The sequence below is a fragment of the Ursus arctos genome, unplaced genomic scaffold (genome assembly GCF_023065955.2).
Source record: "Ursus arctos isolate Adak ecotype North America unplaced genomic scaffold, UrsArc2.0 scaffold_7, whole genome shotgun sequence".
Taxonomy (NCBI): domain Eukaryota; kingdom Metazoa; phylum Chordata; class Mammalia; order Carnivora; family Ursidae; genus Ursus; species Ursus arctos.
The window spans coordinates 4084611-4104115 of NW_026623089.1; the positions used below are offsets into that span (position 1 = coordinate 4084611).

At 46.9% G+C, this 19505-nt stretch overlaps 1 long non-coding RNA gene across 1 annotated transcript; it reads left to right on the forward strand.

Annotated features, from left to right (window-relative positions):
- Positions 1-17313: 17313 nt before the first annotated feature.
- LOC123000794 (uncharacterized) lies at positions 17314-19165 on the forward strand. The gene is made up of 3 exons (XR_006409054.3): positions 17314-17557; positions 18436-18517; positions 18921-19165. It is a non-coding gene; the product is annotated as an uncharacterized LOC123000794 (long non-coding RNA).
- The last annotated feature ends 340 nt before the right edge of the window (positions 19166-19505 follow it).

Here is a 19505-nt window from a genome sequence, read left to right on the forward strand (position 1 = left end):
ATAAACATTCCACGCTGAAGCAAGAAGACGGATCGGGCTGTTCCAGCCAGGGCGCCAGACCGTCTACACCTCAGCAATGCTGACAGAATAGCAATGAAGATTGTAAACTGAAAGTCCCAGCCCGTCCCACCCTTATGCATGTTGTTAAGACTTTTCTCACATCCAGAAAGCCTGTGCCTCACCAAGGAGATCTCTGTATCCCTAGAAAAATATTAAGGAGACAAGAAGGGGCAGAAATGAAACTGTATCAGCCCCTCTAGCAAAGGCAACTATAGGAGAGAAAGAGAAGTCAAAACAAAAAATACAGGGGTGCCTGGGTGGCACAGTGGTTAAGCGTCTGCCTTCGGCTCAGGGCGTGATCCCGGCGTTCTGGGATCGAGCCCCACATCAGGCTCCTCCGCTATGAGCCTGCTTCTTCCTCTCTCACTCCCCCTGCTTGTGTTCCCTCTCTCGCTGGCTGTCTCTATCTCTGTCGAATAAATAAATAAAATCTTTAAAAAAATACAAATAAAACACACACACACACACACACACACACACACACACACACACGGTAGAGAGGTGGTACAAGAGCCCCCTCGGAAAGCGTTCTGTTGGATGGGAGGGATTCCTTCTCTCGCTCCACCTACTCTGTGTCTGTGGTTTACGTAGATCACACTTGACTTGAATTCTCACAATTCTCCAACCTTTAAAATAAGGTCATTATTGTTCATTTGCTGGTGAAAGAACTGAATGAGGTCCCAGGAGCTCACAGAGCTCAAAGAATCTGAGCCTAGCCCTTCCTGGCTTAAATACATAGACTTGTTCAACTGGACGCCATGCTGCGTCTCTGCATGCTGGACCTTCCCCTCTCATCGGCTGCTCTGGCTCTCTCTCTCTGTCCTCATATTCAGTATAAGCTGTGCTATTTAAAGCTGGTCTCCAACAGAGGAGGTTGGTCGTGCTGGCTGGAGAGGATGGCACGTGATTGAAGCCTTGGCTTACCTGGAGCCATCTTTATTCTTATCTGTGATCACAGCCAGGCTTTTTCACAAGTGTGTTGCCACTGGTCTGTGATGCTGGATGAGTGGGGATGGATGAAAAGTGCAATCTTCCATCACCAGGGAAAACCCAGCCCATAAGTAGGAGGTGAGGAGCCTACATTTTGTACCCAATGTTTAACTAAGATCATGAAACAAGAGAATGAGAAAGAACAGAGCCATCAGCTACTGTCTATTTAACTTCCAACCATATCTGCGTGAGGTACAACTCTTCTGATCGCAAACAACAGAATACACAATGAAAATTGGCTTACGCCAGAACAAAAGAATAATCGTCTCATGTAGCAGAGGGCAGAGGTACAGATGGCTGCCCCAGGGCTTGGCTGATGCCACCAGATACCTCTCTCAGTCCTCCTTCTTGATTCTCTTGATTTTCAGCTTCCCCACAGGGTCCCGTTAACTTCAGGACCACAGTGTAGAACAGAGAACACCTTGGTCTCTACCAATACCTCAACCAGGGTCCCATGAGTGAGTCTTTTTGGCCGTCACCAAGCTGTGTCATGAGCCCATCCCTAAACAAATGCTTACATCCAGGTGTTAGCCCAAGCCAGAGGTTCCACCCGAACACATTGGGTGAGTGTTTTGGAGGCTGTATTCACCAAGATCAAGGGTTGGAGGGTGCTGATAAAGGTGTGCTGGGAGGCAAAAGCCACAGGACTAGAGAAGTGTATTTGTGGTTGCAAGCCACACAGAGCTGGAGCTAGAGCAGGAACTGAAATCACATCATATTCAAAGCAGGACAAGTCATGGCCATGCCATCACCCTTTGCACACAATGACAAGGGTGAGTACAAGCAAGCTGCACACAACCACGATCCCCAAGAAGTTGTCAATCTAGGTCATGTGCCCAAATCAGGAGGCACTCCAGAGTCATGTGGCCAGCGGGTCAGGAAATAAACAAACCACTGTCTGAGCAGGAGCCACGCCAGGTGCCTTCCCCTGCTCTCGACCAGCATCAGCGCTAACCCTGCAAAAGCCTTGTGTGCTCCACAGGTTATTTCTATCAGAACTATGTTCTTTAATTTTCTGAAAAACTGTGTGAACTATCTCGACATTCTGGTTACAATTTGTCATCTCCAAACACAAATTAGTCTTGCACGTGTTTCCCGATTGTGTTTCTCATCCAAGCCCACTTGTTCCAGCCATCATTCCCCCATCACTAGTTCCCTTGCACCTGCTGCAGCCCAGGTGCTGCGCTAAGCTCTGTGCATCCAGAACTGAGTAAGAACCCGTGCCGACCTTCAAGGAAGTCATGTTGTAGTGGAGGAGTTCATGTCAATTGCGGAATGATCTGAGACATAAGGGACATCTATTTGTCCTTTCCAGTCCTAAATGACTCTCTATAAATGGTAGAAACCAAGTAACAATTTTTAGAAAGGCAAATGGATAATGAAAGCACTTCTTAGCTCAGTCATTCCACAGGTACAGGATTTATGGTGTTGGTTGGTCACACTGTTTTACAATAAACTCAAATGGGAAATGATAAATTTTATGCAAACCCAGAAGACTGTGAATCTTTCTTTTGCCTCTTTGGATACATGCATTGTCCATCCTTTTCCACGCTAGCTCTACCCAAGCATATGGACTTAGATATCTACATAAATAGGTATCCCCGTCCTTGGCTCCTGGTCGGCTTCATCCATGAGCTTACTGGAAGGAGATCAGAGGAATAGGGCAAAGAGAGTTAGGTTGGAACCTGTTTTGCCCTGGGTCCCTCCCTGTCAGGTCTCATGGGTTGGCTGGCCTCTACTGAAGGCCACACTCTTAGGAGGACCTTGTCACACAACTGTCTTCTTTAAATCAAGTAACTCTTGCCTTCAGAATAAGCATTTATATATAATACATTAGCTAGCTTGCAGATTTCCCTTCAACTTCCTCACATCTCAGCAAATAGTCCTTTATTAAATTTTCCTCAAAGTACTCAATTAAAGTGTGCAATCTATTTTCTACCAGGATCCTTACTGACTAGACTAGTTGAGCCACAATATCTTCAGATATCTTCTACATGTATTTGGTTATCTTACAAAAGTTTCCAAAACCTCCTTGCTTCACTGTCCTTAGGGATTGATTGCCCCGTCCTTTGGTCTCAGTCTCCAGGTGAATTGTGAGCCCTCTGCTAGCTCCATCTTCCAGATTAACCCCATCCACAAACTCTCACCATTGTTTCAGAGACACAGGCCCAAAGAGTCAAGGCACCTAGTATAATCTCAATACTTACCATCATATTCTCCCTGGTTTCCCTGGAAACACACACACACACACACACGCATACACCTCAACATTAAATTAAATGTGAGACAAAGCCAAGTGTTGGCAAGGACGCAGAGCAACTGAAGCTATAAATACACTGTACACAGGAGTGAAAATTAGTGCAGCCACTTTTAGAACAGGGCTTGGCACAGTCTACTAAACCTAAAATACATCTACCCTATGACCCAGCAATTCCACCCAGAGGCATATCCAAGAGAAATGAGTTTATAGGTCCAAAAAAGAATCGTACAAGAATATCCAAGGCAGCACTGCTTATAATCGCCCCAAACTGGGAACAATCCAAGCATCTACCAACAGGGTGATAAACAAATTGTGTCTTTAACAAAGAATGAGCTGCTGGTACATACAACAACAAGGCTGTCTCAGTTCTCCTGTTGGAAAAAAGAAGCCAAACACAAAAGACTATATATCGCATGAGTCTATTCATATGAAAGTCAAGAACAAGGAAAACTAATGGATGGTGGAAGAATTCAGGATGATGATTCCCGTGGGGAGGAGTGTGTTGAGTTGAATGAGAACAAAGAAAACCCTTGGGGGCTGGAAATGTCCTACATCTTGATCCGGTGTAGACATATGCAAAACTCCGTCAGATTATACACTGAAGGTTAGTTGTCCCGTGTGCGCATTCTGTGGCATGCATTACACCTCAATAACACGTTAAAATTCAAAGTTAGACTTGAGGATGATAATAACATAAAATATAAATGTTGACTGAAATCAGGTGTCTGAGTGATTCTAAATATGGTTGTTTATCAGCGTGGTTATCCAAGCCCATACTAATACATGGCTAATATTTCTTCACTTAAGAAGCCTGGGCAGGTAACAGATAACCAAGGAATACTTAGCGAGATGGTTATAATAACTTGCAATTCATGTGACAGTTTTTTTCCAGCTGGTCTCTTTTTCAGGGCAACTCCTATAGCCACACAGGGTGATAAGCCCCACTCATGGGGAAAGGAGCCGTCCTGAAGACCCACGGGCAGAAGTGGTCTGGTGTAGTTCCCTTCTGGTGGCCCCGGGAGCTGCCCTCTCTAACAGGAGTCTTGTTCTAACGTGGATACACAGGTGGGAGTAAAAAGCACTACATGAACTTCCCTGAAAGAGGAAGGAATTATTTTAAAAGTCTAGAGAAAATGTCTCCGGGAGTCTTTGGCATAATGACACAATCTAGATAAGTGAAGAGGGTACTGGGCAAAGTCCCTGTGCCTTCCACTCCCACAAGGGCACTCCACACCGCCTTGTGGCTGTTGCATCCATAGCAAGAGGTCCATTTGGTCACCTGCAAGGCATTTCTAAGTGTGTCGACCACTTGCTAGCCATGCAATGCCACCATCTCAAGTAGAAAGCCATTCTCGAGGCCCGGGGCATCTGAGTTGCTCAAGCGACCCGCAGGAGTGCACCACCCAGCCACCTCCCAAGTGGGCTGGGAAAACCATTCAAACTAAAGCTCAAAAACCTGTGCTCTGGTGACTCTCGTGCTTCCCACAGCACCCCAACACGAGCCAGCCTGCAGGGTCATCACCTGCTCCCGCCAACTCCTCCATCCTCGCACGTTCCTTGGTCCTGCTGCCCACCACACTGTGGGTGGGTGGCAAGCTTGCCTGGCCCTCGTCCACCTCCCGGCCCTCAGTCCTTCTTGTCCCTCTGTGGGAAAGCCCTCCCTGTCGACCTTTGTGGTCACCTCCTCCCTGTCAGGCCTTAGCCGAATTCTCTTTCCCTCGGAAGGCCGTTCTCCAAAATCCCATTTGGAGCAGATCCAGTTTGATATTCCCTCGCGTAGCACAGCGTCTTTTCCTTTGTGGAATGCATCATGGTTTACGATTGTGTAATTGTTTATGTGCTTACCTTTGTAGTCTCAGACTCTTAGGTTGAGCTCATAAGGAAAGAGCCCAAGCTGAGTACAGCACAGGGTTCCAAACGCCAGCAGAAACAGATAGTAATGGGATGGCAAAATGATACAAGGATTACAGACACATGGGTCACTGCTCCAGTCTGCTCCCTAGCAAGGAAGGGCTCATTAAAATGATAGGCATAAAAATCAATTAGAAAATAAGTTTTAATCCTAAAACCCATGCTGATGAAGCTGTAGGAAAAGAGACATTAACTCATTGCTGATAGTGGCAGAAAGCAGCAGAGCACCTATGGGCCAGTAACAATTATTTGGCACCAGGAATTAATTCAAAATAAACAAAACTACTTTTACATAATAATTTTAGATTAGAAATAGCCTAAAATACTTAACAAAGAGGGAACTGTTAAGTATAGCATGCCAACTGGATGGAATGTTTGCTGCTATATGAAATGATAGTATGTATCTTAGGGTCACAAGGATTAGTTTTGATCATTTTTCGTATTCAGTAAGAAAGCATAATAAACACAGTTTACGAAAGGTGTACGGTACCCTGCATAAATCTACAAATAAAGAATCTAAGGAATTTCAACACAGGAATAAAGGACATGAACGTTAACATCTTCATGTGAAAGAACAGAAAAATATTTTAAATTCTCCTTGAATGACAAATAAATGAAGTCGGATAACACAGAAAATTCTATCTGGATCTCAATATCCAAAAGCATTTGTCATTGATGGTTACAGACGCCAGTAGCTCCCAGCTCCACCTGCTTCCCCAGACCTTCAATGTCTTTCCTTCTTCACTTCACCCTTCCGTGCAGTGCCCACTCCACACACAGAAGCCCTGCTTGGAGGGAGGTGGGATCAGAGGGACCCTTCAGGTACTCTATCCTTGGAAGTTGGGCTTCTCTCTCTGGTTGTAATACCTGTGTGAGCAAATGGTTCCCCAATCAAAAGAGACTCTCATTGAACTCAACGCGGTCTTGGAAAGAGGGAGTTTTCCAGAACGTCCCTTGAGGATGCTTGGGTAGGGGGCTTCCCCTCCACACCAGACTCGTCGGAGGCCCAGCTGAGGCTGCGGGGCTCTTGTGTCTCCTCTGCGGCTGAGAAGCAGACTCTGGAACTTTCGCTCTGAGGCTGGCCGGTGTTTGAGAGCCAAGAACAGGGCATGTTTGGTTTTCTACATTTTTTGCCTATCAATTGGCCCTCCCCCAACAGTGGATCAGGAAAAGACCATCTTGAAGTTCCATGCTTGACTTACATACCAGAGAGTTCAGGGGCTTTTCAAGCTGTTCACACGAAAATGGTTTTCACAGGGAAGAAACGGACAAGAGGTGAAGAAAATGTACCAACACTCACGCGATAGAAGATGACGGATTGTTTTGGGTTTCGTGTCCTTGGTAGCTCCTTATAGAGAGCTAAGTAGATTAACCGCCCAATTAGGAAGAGTCCAGATTGTCATGTCTTTATTTTTACAGTCCTGAAAGTTTGATCAGAAACTAGACCCAGCCGGTTTCCACGTGTATCTGTGGGCCATAGGAGTGAGCCAGCTCTGCGTGGACAGCTCCTCCCCAGAGCTGCCCAAGCCCGCCCGACACTCTGCCGTTCCCGGGCCGTCATCACTCCTGCTGGGACACAGACCCTCATTACTCTCAAGCTTCCTGAAGGCTCATTTAGGCCTTGGCAGGATGGCGGGGACAGAGCAGCTGTTTGCTCGGACTCCTTCCCATCATTTGACCGGTTTTTAATCCGCAACAACGCTTCCAAAATTGAAAATGGAACCAGGTTGGATTCCCGACCAGAGCTGACCAAGTGTGGGGCTGGCTGGGCACATCACAGCAGGTGCCAGAATGAAGATCAATCTCCGTGACCGCCTGCACTCCTGGCGGGGCAGAAGCTGGTGCCAGGAGCACTCCCTGAGCAGGGGGAGAGGCCACCAGCTAGCACCGGGCACCTCCCTGGGCAGGGTCCAGGGACACTTTGTCCTGACAAATCCAGACAGCCCCTGACCCTCACCACCATATCCCTGGTTGTCTCTCAGTCACGAACAGCCCAGCTGAGATTGTATTAACAACTGAGAGGCACTGGCATGAGGGACAGAGTTCCATGAGGATGCCGCGGCAGCCCGCCATTCTGGAATTTATTCTAATTTATATTCATTTAGAATATTTCTTATGGGGGTGCCTGGGTGGCTCAGTCGGTTAAGCCATCAACTCTTGATTTGGGCTCAGGTCATGATCTCAGGGACCTGGGATCGAGCCCCGCATCGGGCGCTGCACTCAGCATGGAGTCTGCTTGACCCTCTCCCTCTGCTCCTCCTCCCGTTCTCTCCTGTTCTCTCTCTCCCTCAAATAAGTAAAATCTTTAAAAAATAAAAATTTAAAAAATAAAATATTTCTTATGAGGATTTCATCTAGGCATTCAGGTTTCTCTTTTTTTTAATTGTGGCAAAATATAATAACATTTAATTTGCCGTCCTCACCAGGTTTAAGAGTCCAGTTTGGTGGCATGAAGTACAATGTGTGCAAGGCGCCCCACCATCCATCCCTAAAACTCTTCCTTCTGCACAGCTGAAACCCCACACCCATTGAACAATGACTCCCTGTCCCCACGCCCCACCCTCCAGCCCTTGGCAACCTCCATTCTTCTCTCTGTCTGTATGAAATTGACAACTCCAGGAACCTTGTTTTGGTGGAATTACACAGTATTTGCCCTTTAGTGACTGGCTTATTTCAATTTCACTGAGCATATCTTCGATATCTACCCATGTTGTAGCATTTTAAGAATTTCCTTCCTTTTTAAAGCTGAATAATATTCTATTGCATGTCATACCTCATTATGTTTACTCCCCCATCCTTCGACGGACACTGGGGTTGATTCCATCTTTTGACTCTTATGAATAATGCTGCTATCAACATAGGTGTACAAATATCTGTTCAATGCCTGCTTTCAATTCTTTCATGTATAGACCCAGAAATGGAATTCCTGCATCATATAGTTACTCTATTTTTTTTAAATTTTTTGAGGAGCCACCATACCATTTTCCACAGCAACTGTACCAATTTATATCCCCACCAACAGTGCACAAAGGTTCCAATTTCTCCACATCCTTGCCAACACTTGTTGTTTTGGTTTTATTTTATTTTGTTTTGTTTTTATATAATCACCGCCGTAACATGTGTAAGGCCAGGTCTCACTGTGGTCAGACTTCCTTTTACAAATACAAAAAAAAAAAAAAAAAGGAGCGTTCATAAGTTTTCCGTAGGTGAATTCCATCCGCCTAATGACAATAGGAACCACACAGCAACCTTGAGAGCAGCAATCGGGCCTCTCAGATGTATCTTCGGGCCTGGCGCTGAGGCGGTCACTTTATACGGATGCCTTGGTGTCTAAGGAGTGACGTGATGACTTGGTGACAGATGGAAGCCTTGGCCACTACGTGGCTAGGAGGTGAATGGATTAGGGAACCAAGTGAGAGGGAGAAAAAGATCTCTCGAGAAGGCAGAGGGAAAGAAGGAATGAAAGAGGCCTTTGAAAGATCCAGTCCTTCGGAGAGAAGCACAGAAACTTTGATGTCGCCCGTGCGAGCTTGTGAAGGGTCCTCCTCATTAATTAGCGTGCGCGTGCATATGGAGCTCGGGAGGACTGCTCACTAGCCCAGCCAAGACCACTCACTCAGCAAGTCGTCTGGAGCAGAAGCCAGCTCTGCAGAGCCGCACACTGAGAGCAGGTCATGGATCATCTTTCGCTAAATCAGAACCGAACAACGCGTCCTATTAATGAGATGCCCCCCATACCAGACACCACGCAATTAAACCAGGAGAAGCCAAACACAGGAATTAAAGAGAACAGAGGAAAATGAGAGGTAGAGGGAGAGGGAGAGTCAAACAATAGTGTAGCCAAACTCCTGAAACACGGACAACATGCTAGGATCGCAGAAAGTGTGGAAGGCAAGGTCCACTCCAAATGATTTTTCCTTGAGTTTCTTTGACTCCATTTTTTCCTCTTCCACCATGTGAATCCCACCATGCAGACAGGCTGACACCACTTCCCCGATATTCCCTGCACGATCCTGTCCTTTCTTGCATTCTTGGCATTTGGATTGATGGGCACACAGTTTACCTCATTCTGCCTCCTTCCCCTGCATGGGCGTGACAGGGAGCACAGGCCACACCCCCCACTGCTGTGCCCGGGGCCCCGACAAGCTGTCCCCCCTTGACCAGCACCACCTCCATCGTGTCACCAGCCAGGAGGCGCCGTGTCTCCAGCCAGCAACGTTCAGCCCCATCCCTTTCCACAAGTCAGAATAATGAATGGATTCAATCCAAATGTCAGAGGCAATTCCTTTTGCTGGAACATTCTGAAAGCCTCAGGATGCCAAGTCCATGTCTCCCGTCTTCACTACCAGCGAGGGATGGATGCCATTTGACTTCAATCTGCCAGCAATCTGGGACATGGTGCAGGATCCCCCAACTTAGAAAAGCCTGCCCTCCTGTCACTGTCTTGAAATTCTTGATAATTATTTAGCAAGGGCCCAGAAAATTACATAGCAGGTCTTGCTAAGAATTTCTAACGTTTTCTAAAATTAACCAGGCTCTAGGCAAGTGTGATTTCTCTAGCTCTTGAATGTGGTCTTTCCCCTTGTCTTCCTTCTTTTCTACTAACCTTGCTCCCACTCTGCACAGCGCCCGTGCCTCAGTGCACACCACTAGACAAAGCAGAAGTGGTGTTAGTCTATGCTCTGTCTTATTTGTGAACTGCCTCTACTTTTAAGTGAGAGTTTGCATGTGGAAAGGAAAAGAGAATCTCGGTATTTAAATACACAGACAAAAAACATGATCTGTAAGGACACGTCCCTCTGAGAGGCAGAAATAGCCTCAGAATACGAGACGCACACGTGGAGCACCCACGGGGCTCAGTCGCTTGCAACTCTTGATTTCTGCTCAGGTCATGATCTCGGGGTCCTGGGATCAAGCCTGGTGTCAGGCTCCAAACTCAGGGGGGAGTCTGCTTGTGATTCTCTCCCCCTCCCCCTCCCTCTGTCCCTCTCCCTGCTCACGCACATGCATGCTCTCTCTCTCTCTCTTTCAATAAAAAAAAAAAAAAGACACACTTGGTAGCCCACATCTATGATTAGGTAGATTCATGAGGATAGCTGGTTCCGAAGTTTTAAAAAGTGCTATGTTCAGATGACTCCCGCTGGCTCTCAGATTGTCCTCATTCCTCAACGGATGTTTAAAGATAACTATCATTGTTTTATGTCCATTGTTAAAAAGAAGTACAATACATACAAATCAAATAAATGAAAAGAACAGACCACACCCAGAGATAAGCAGCGTTGGCACGTCCATTCACTATGTAAATCCCTGCTTAGGCTCCTCTATACACTCAACATGTTTTTACATATTGGACACACTATGTATTGGACACCAATGGACACCAACGCATCACAACGCGGCTCATGGGACTTGTATCTCAGCGTGGGGACTCGATAGTACACGAACACTAGGTCACGTGGCAACACGGTCCACACGCTCTGCAGAACAGCACATACATGAACACTAGGTCACACGGCAACATGGTCCACACGCTCTGCAGAACAGCACATACATGAACACTAGGTCACATGGAAACACGGTCCACACGCTCTGCAGAACAGCACATACGTGAACACTAGGTCACACAGCAACACGGTCCACACGCTCTGCAGAAGAGCACATACGTGAACACTAGGTCACACGGCAACACGGTCCACACACTCTGAAGAACAGCACATACATGAACACTAGGTCACACGGCAACACGGTCCACACGCTCTGCAGAACAGCACATACATGAACACTAGGTCACACGGCAACACGGTCCACACGCTTTGCAGAACAGCATGCAGAGAGATGGAGGACAGCACTCTGAAATCGGCGGTCTGTGGGAGGTGTCTCTGATAAAGTGACACTGAGCAGGGGCTTGAGGTGACAAGCAAGATTCAGCAGAAACAGCACATGCAAAGGGCCTGAGGTGGAACAGACCAGGCTGTCTGAGGATAAGTCAGAGCCAGAGGGTCCAGAGCAGAGTGAGCCTAAGGGGGAAAGTGGTAGAAGGTAGGCCTGTCCGAGAGGCGGGGCCAGATCACAGCGCCTCCTGAGGGCTGTGCGAGGGAGATAAGAAAGTGCTGTAGGAGTGCCAGCAGAGGAAGGACAGGGTCTGACGTAAAAAGTAAAGAGACAATCATCGTAATAGCTAACCATCCCTGGAGTGCTTTCGAGGCGCCAGGTGCTGTGGCATAGGACTCACTGAGCATATATTATAGATTTTGTAAAATCCTTCTAGCAAGAGATAGGCGCTGTTAAGACATTTCACTCATTACACAAACACCTATATGGACATATAAGTAAATGCATTTTAATATATGCACAGAAATATCTATGATTCTTATATATAATACATATATTTAATCATGGATATTTTGTGCCATATATAAAATATATTTATATGTAAGTATTATTTTTGTATATGTATATTTAATCCTATATGTGAGATTACAGGAATACATATAAAAATGCATATAATGAGCATTAAAATATGTAGGTATAAATATACATTTAATACTGTGTAGTAACATATCACAATAAAAAAATAAAATAAACAACCAAAAAAACTGTAGAGTATTGAATATATAAATATATATATATACACACATATAATGAGCATTACACACAGAGACAGTTAATATTCAAGGCCAAATGAGTTTAGTCTCATTTACTCCTCACAGCTACTCATTTACAGATGAGTAAACTGAGGCACAGAGGAGCTTGCCGAGTCACAGAACTAGGAAGTGGAGCGGGTGCAGTCTTGAGCGGCCTGGCTGGGAGCCCAGCTTTTAGCCCCACAGCACGGGGCATCCAGCAGCGGTGCCAGGGGTCCTGCTGAGCAGGGCTAGAGGGGGGAGCCCTGGGGAAGTGGTCCTGGTCAGAGGGACAGGTGCAAAGCTCTCAGCCCTGGGATCTATGCTGTGTGCGTGCGTGCTTACAGACACGGTGACAGGTCGTGCCCTGGCACCATCCCAGTAATGGCCTTTAAAACAACTGCCTCGGGGACAACTTCCCAAGCACCTAAACATCGCTTGACCACAGTGGATTTAAACCTTCCTAAAGTGAGGAAAGTTTTGTTCAAACTAAGTCTTTCACATTGGTAAAAAAACAAATCAGGAAGATAGCTCCCACAGCTGCGCTCCTGCCAGCCCTGAAGGGGTCCCCCAGGGAACCCCCTGAGAGTGTCCAGGAACACAGATTGAGAATCACTGATCTTTGGCTCTACACCGTTTGCTCTGACATGAATGTGTGGTTGTTTATTAAGGAATCCTGTGTTTCTGAACAAGGACGTGGTTTCCGATGCTTCGTTGTCAAGCATTGCAGCAAACCCCCGTGAGCCCGTGTCATGGCGGTCTCGGGGCAGCTCCCGGAGTAAATCCTCCGTCCGCCATTACACCTGCCGCTGCAGGGTCGAGGGTTCGTCCATTTTTAACGTATTTGGGACTTATTATCAAATTCATCCCCCCGACATGCTGCATTCACTAACATTTCTACCAACTTTTTAAGACGAGCGATTTTGAGTCTCGCACACACAGTTTTTACTCATTGTAAAGATGATAAATCCTTCCGTCATATGACTTACTGAATTAGAAGTGAAGTCTTTTTTCTCCTGTGCGGTCCATTTGTGGTTTTCATTTTCTTTATGACCTGTTTACCACCTATTTTTCTATGAGCATCTTCATATTTTCCTCATCAATTTGTTCATTTTTTTAAATATATGTTAGGTCCTGAAGCTTCCACTGAACGTATAGGCTCATGTCCCCCCAAGTGCTCGCTTGCTGTGAAGCCTCATGTAGGGTGTTTGAGATGACGTGTGGGGGAGGACGTTTGCTATTTAGTCAAGTTTACAGTGGTGCCTTTGGGACATCTGCCTTTGGCATCTTACATAGAAAGTTTGTCCCCACTCCCAGATTGTATAAAACGTGCTCCTATAATCTCTTCTAGTGCCTTCGGGGGGGGGGCTATATTTTTACACTTAATCTTTACGTCTCATCTTTAGCTGATTTTAAAGTGCGTTTGGAAGCAGGGGCGAAGGTTCCCGCCAATTCCATGCCTTCTCTCCCTTCCTGATCTAGCATCCCTGAGTATGATGTTTGCTGTGGGTTTTTTTTTACGTGGCTTTTATCATGTTGATATTATTTGCCTTTATTCCTAGTTTGATTGTTTCATCATGAAAGTGTTGGATTTTGTCACATGCCTGTTCTGCCACAATTGAAATACCATGTGGGTATTTTTCCTTCATTCTGTGAACGTGGTTCACAGATTTCTGTATGTTGAATCATCCTTGCATTCCAGAAGTAAATCCCATTTGGTCATGGCATATAATCCTTTTAATATGCTGCTGGATTTGATTTGCGAGTATTTTGTCAAGAATTTTTGCATCAACGTTTTATTTCTGGTGGTGACTTGGTCTGGCTTTGGTATCAGAACAGTGTTGGCCTCATACGATGAGTTAGGAAGTGTTCTCTCCTCCCCAAATTTTGGGAAAGTTTTCAGAAGAATTGATATTAGTTCTTCTTTAAATGTTTGATAAAATTTATCAGTGAAACCATTAGATCCAGGGTCTTTTTTCATGGGAGATTTTTGGTTTCTGATTCAATCTCCCTATGAATTATAGGTGTATTCAGATTTTCTATTTCTTTGTGATTTGGTCTCGGTAGGTTTTGTGTTTCTAGGAATTTGTCTGTTTCGTCTAGCTTGTCCGATCTTTGGTTCACACTTGTTCATGCTACGCTTATCTAATGTTCCATATTTCTTTAGAATAGGTGGTAACGTCCCATTTTCATTTCTGACTTTAGTAACTTGAATCTTCTCTTTTTTCCGGTCCATCCAGCTAAACATTTGTCAATTTTGTCATTTTTTCGAGGACTTAAATTCTGTTTCATTAATTCTTTCTACTGTACTTCTATTCTCTATTTCATTTGTCTCTGCTCTAATTTTTATGACTGCCTTCCTTCTGCTAGTTTTGGGTTTGCTAAGCTCCTTTTAATCATGTGACTATTTCACACAGATATTTGTAAAGCTCACTGTGCGATTGTCTTGCAAATATTTTATTTTCCTGCCTTGGAGTTAACACACAGTCTCATTGTCAAATTCACCTCCTTCCTAAGCTACAAATACCTTCTTCTCTCTTACAAATGCAAACCTAAAAGACTCTACTGTCTCTAACTTGGATCAAATGGCTTCATTTGAAGAACATTTTCAAAGCAAACAAAGCATCTGGCTCATTCAGAGTTTTGTTCTTTCCTCCCACTCTTCTCATTTAAGTGAGTAGCTGCCAGAAAGGTTATCCCCAGGACCCTCACCTGCCTTGACTATTTCCCCAAGTTTGGTGGGTTTGCCTCTACCCACAGGATCTGGGGCACCAACTCCACTCCATGAACTGGTGTTCAGTCCCACTCAATAGGCAAACATTGTGAGTGGCGTGCGTGTGATCTGGAGACCATTTTAGCCCCCCCCCCCCAGATCTCACTAGCCTTCAGGGGGTGCATGCTTTGATCAGGAGTGTGCAGGTGTGCAGGCTAACCCAGCTCCCAACTGTCCAGAAATTACACGTAATTATCCCAGTGTAGAAACAGTGCTTTATCTGCTTCATTATCAGTTCCATTCCCCTGGTGACGGAAAAGGTAGAATGAGTCCAAAGGGTGGATTTCTCAGCCCGCAGCCTGCCCCACCTGGCTGCACACCCCCTGCAAACAGGTGGCCTAAGCTGCTGTGATTGACACCCAGTGTCTGCGCACAGCCCAGCGGCTGAAGCCCAGCCAACGCCACGATCTATTTTAGTAACTTGCCCTTTTGCTGCTTCCAGCTTGTCTCCCAGCTCCCCGAAGTGTAAACTTTTCACCGTGCCTCCTGTGCCATGGACTGATTTCAAAGAGACAACCGGGCCAGGTTAAATCTGTTTCGTAACAAGGTAAAAAATATTACTCTATGCCTTCTTCTGTGGCCAACATCAGGAGGAAGGGAAGCAGAAATTTGGGGCGGGGGGGGGTAGGCAAATGAAAGGACTTAGTTATTTCTACAAGTCAGACTCACAAGCTGCTATTTCTGCCCAAGCCTGTCATCTGCAGGATGAGCCATTTGCCTGGGGAGTTTTGCAGGAGAGCAGCAAGCTCTGAATTCTGCCGATTGGCTGCTGAGTGCCCCTCCTATCCAGACACCTGTAAGGGGCACTGGAAGGCCGCGATGTGGGGACGTGGGGCCCTGTGAAGGCTGACACTTGCTAGCACAAATGGGTGTTTAATTTATTATGTGACCACTTCAATTGGATTGCAGCTATCGGGTGAATGGCTGGCTGGGTTTGCACACCTTATATTTACAACTGGCCGATAAAAAACTCCTCTGAGGCAGGGACTGCGGGTGCATCTGTTAATAAATCACTAGCAGAGGAAGGAAAAATCAGAAAGAGTTTCAAGACTCATATTAGAAATAATTATGCTCAGAAATATAAAAGCACAGCTATACGGGGAGATGACCGCCAAGCCCACAGGATTCCTGGTTCTCCTCGCTATGTGAGGGGCAGACCGGACCGCCTCCTCCCCACCTCCCCAAGGGAATGATGGTGGGTGGGGGCAGGGAAGGAGGGACCTGGGAGGCACTGTGGGAAGGATACATTCAAATGGCAGACCCCAAGATGGAGACTACCTCTCCAACAGGTGACCCCGTGGGTGGCATCCTGCAAAGGCATGTGGCGTCTGCTGGCCTGGCCTCCCTAGATGGCCTTGGGGTGGCTTCAGGAGGATGGACCGGGAGAGATGCGCCTGTGCTTCTGAAGGTCACTCATAGCCCTGCAAGAAGGAAATATGTGGAACTCGGTCCTATGTCATAGTGAAAACAATTGCACCTCTCCCTGCAGTCCCCATCCCCTGACTGGAGGCCAGAGGGCAGCTGGCCTTTGGAAAGGTCTGAGTGTCCCTTTCCTGGCATCATGGGCCCATGCCCATCCTCATTCCATCTTGAGAAGGTGGAGGACAAGCAGTGGCCATAGGCTGAATGATAAGTGGCCCTTCTAAACACCACGTTCCCTGGCCTTAAGGAAGAGTCTCTGTGGCCCTGGGCACCCTGATGGTTTGGGGCTCAAGGTCAGAACTGGGAGTGGAATGGCTGACCACAGTGCCTGGCCTCAGTAGCTCTAAGCAGACTGGGCGGGGACCGGTTCAGCAGTGATTCCAACGCCTCTTAGTTCTTTTTCTCTGTATCAAGACTCTTCCTGCTAAATCCTTTGGGTTGAGCTGGGTCAGAAGAAAGGACGTGGGAAGATGGTAACCAAACTACACACATTCATTAAGGGCCCCGTGGAGTCCATTTTGACTCTTGGGACATGGAGTTTTCCCTGCTTCCTGTATGGGCTTCCCTCTACTTCCTGTTAAGTAGAACGTGCTCTACTCAGGGCATAACTCAAGAGGGTTACCAGGACCAAGGAAAACCAAGACGTACTCTAGAAAACCCGAGCAGCCTTAGACAGCTAGGCATGAGTGCTGTTCAATGTTCATGCAGACATGGTTCTCTTCAACGGGGTTCTAGGGTGGGTCTCATCCCCATCCCAGCTTCTCCCGGGGTCCTGACTGTGGGATGCAGAACGACACACGACAAAACTCCAGGGTTCTTTCTCTGGGAGTAGAGACCATGAAAACACAGTCCCTCCCCAGAAGAGTGAAGTCTGGAGGCAAGTGGCTTGGTTTTCTTTCTTGGCTTTAAACCAACCACTGACACTGAGAGACCCTGGTGTCCCTGGCTGACCCTGCTGTCAGGATGATAGACCTCGAGTAGTTTCAGCCCCTCTGATTTGCAGATGGGAATGGCTGCTGTGTCATGGAGCACGGGGCTGTCACCCCTGAGCTGTAATTTCTGGGATTCCTTTTAGTGATTTTTCCCAAAATTAAAAACAGAACTGATAGGTCGCCCAGGCCCCAGGCCTCTGATCAGGACCTTCCTGTTCTTGCCGTGCGCCCAAGTTCACCGATACACTGTACATTCCTCCCTCCAAGGACACTCGGGTGAGAAGCTGCTTGTCCACAAAGTCTAAACACTTTCTTTTTCATCTAGGTGCTTTCTTTGTCAAACCATAAACCCTGCAGATCATACCAAAATGCTCCCTCTGCACCCTCACCCCACGTCCAGGGAAGCACAGCTGGGCACGAGCAAGGGGCAGCAGCAGGGTCAAGTGGAAGGAAGAAGCCTTGCCACCAACACCAGGTGTGGGGACGGCCCGGGAAGGGTGGGGACTTGCAGGAGAAGCTGATGCCACAGGAAACGGCAGCAGAGCAGAGTGAAGAGTCTTCCATCGGGGCTCCTGGCCCGAACCCGGTAGGTGAGGGTCATGCAGGAGACTCGGCCCCAGTCCCCCACCCCAGCCCCACACCTACCAGTTAAGGTCTCTCTGATGGCCCTGCCCTCTGACGGCGCTATCCCTCCAGCGTGCCTCTTCCCTCCCCAAACCCCTGACACCTGACCTGGCCGAGGCCCGTAGGTCTCTCTCACACCGACTCCTTCTCTTTGTGTCTGTGAAGCCAGCAGGAGCCCAAGCCACCAGCATGGCCCGCCCATCCTTTTGAAACAGCCCCCAGCTGAGCCCCCACTTTTCTTTTCACATAGGACCAGCTTCTGCTTCATGCTCCACTGTGTGGCAAAAATGATCTTCTTTTAACTCAAGCGGCTAGATTTAGCAAATAAAACCCAGGATGCTCTGTTACATTAGAATTTCAGATAGTCCATGAATATTTTTTAGTATAAGTGTCTCATGCACATATGACCCATCAATTTCACTCGTAGGTATAAACCCAAGACAAATGAAAACATGTTTTCATACAAACACTTGTATATAAATGTTCGTAGCAGCACGATCCACAACAGACAAAAGCTGGAAACAACCCGAATGTGCATCAGCAGATGAGTGAATGCACCTATCATGATACATCTATATGATGGAATATTAGTCAGCTAAACACATACATGTAACATGATACCCTCTGTAGCATGACTGAATCCTGAAAACATGACACTGAGCAGAAGCCAGTTACAAAAGAACACATATTACATGATCCCATTCTCACGGAAGTCCAAACTACAGAAATCTATAGAGAAAGCAAGGAGATTAGTAGTTTCTCTGGGCTGGATACGGGATGGTGGGGCTGGGAAGACAGGAAGATGATAGCTAAGGGTATATTTCATTTGGGGTTTCTTAGGCAAAGAATATTTTCTCAAGTTGACTGCGGTGGTGGCTGCATATGCCTGAATACACCGAACACATCGAATTCCACACTCCACGTGAGTGAATTGTATGTTATGTGAATTCTATCTCAGCAAAGCTGTTTGGGGGTGGAGGGGAAGTCTGTCCCATGAAATATTTGGCATATACTTATACTAAAAATTTGTTTCCTCTCCATCCAAATATCCCGTTTTACTGGGCATCCTGTGTTTATCTGGCAACCCTGCTTAGAGCCGACAGCAGATCCTGTCCTTGTCTTGCTTAGACTTTTTTCAGTGACCTCCTTTGCAATGAAAAAGAATTCACAATCCTTAAAAATCTTTAAGACCAGGAATTACCTGGCCGCCACCCTCCCTCCCCCTAGCCCTCAGGCAACATCGCTCTTCCTTTGCTCAAAACAGGGCAGTGGGTCAGTGTTTCTGGCTAGAAGCGCTCCTCACAGATTCTCCGTCTTTTCTGCAGGTGCTTCCCTTCCTATGACACCCACCCCCACAAGTGCAGACCGCGTCCTGTGTTGAAGATCCCTTACTTTACCTGTAAAGGTTCTGGTGAATTAAGTTGTCAAAGGTGATTGACAAAAAAACAAACAAAAACACAAAAACACACGGAGCATCACAGTCAAATTATCTAACCTGAAATGGTCATCATTTAGTCCTGATGTCGAGGCTTTGTCTTCTGATACCGTGTTTATCAGGCACCTTCCAAGTGGATTTGACATCAATCATCGATTCTGGCCTTCATTTTTTCGGGGGTGGGGGTACTCCTCTCTAGCGGGTAGGTTGCTGTCCCTGTCCCTGCTGGACCCCATTGTCATTCTCCATCCCGGCACCCTATCTGCTGCCTCAGGGCACCCCTCCAGTGGTGACTGTTTCATGGATCTTGCCCCCCGCCCCCTGGCCCCCGGGTGAAGACACCCTCACAGCCCTGCCTTGGGCCCCTCACAGCCCTGCTCCCCACACAGGTGCTGTGTGCCATCAAACGGCTCCTACTTCCACAGTCCTGGAACAGTGCCTGGCACGTAGCAGGTGCTCTGGAAGTGTTTGCTAT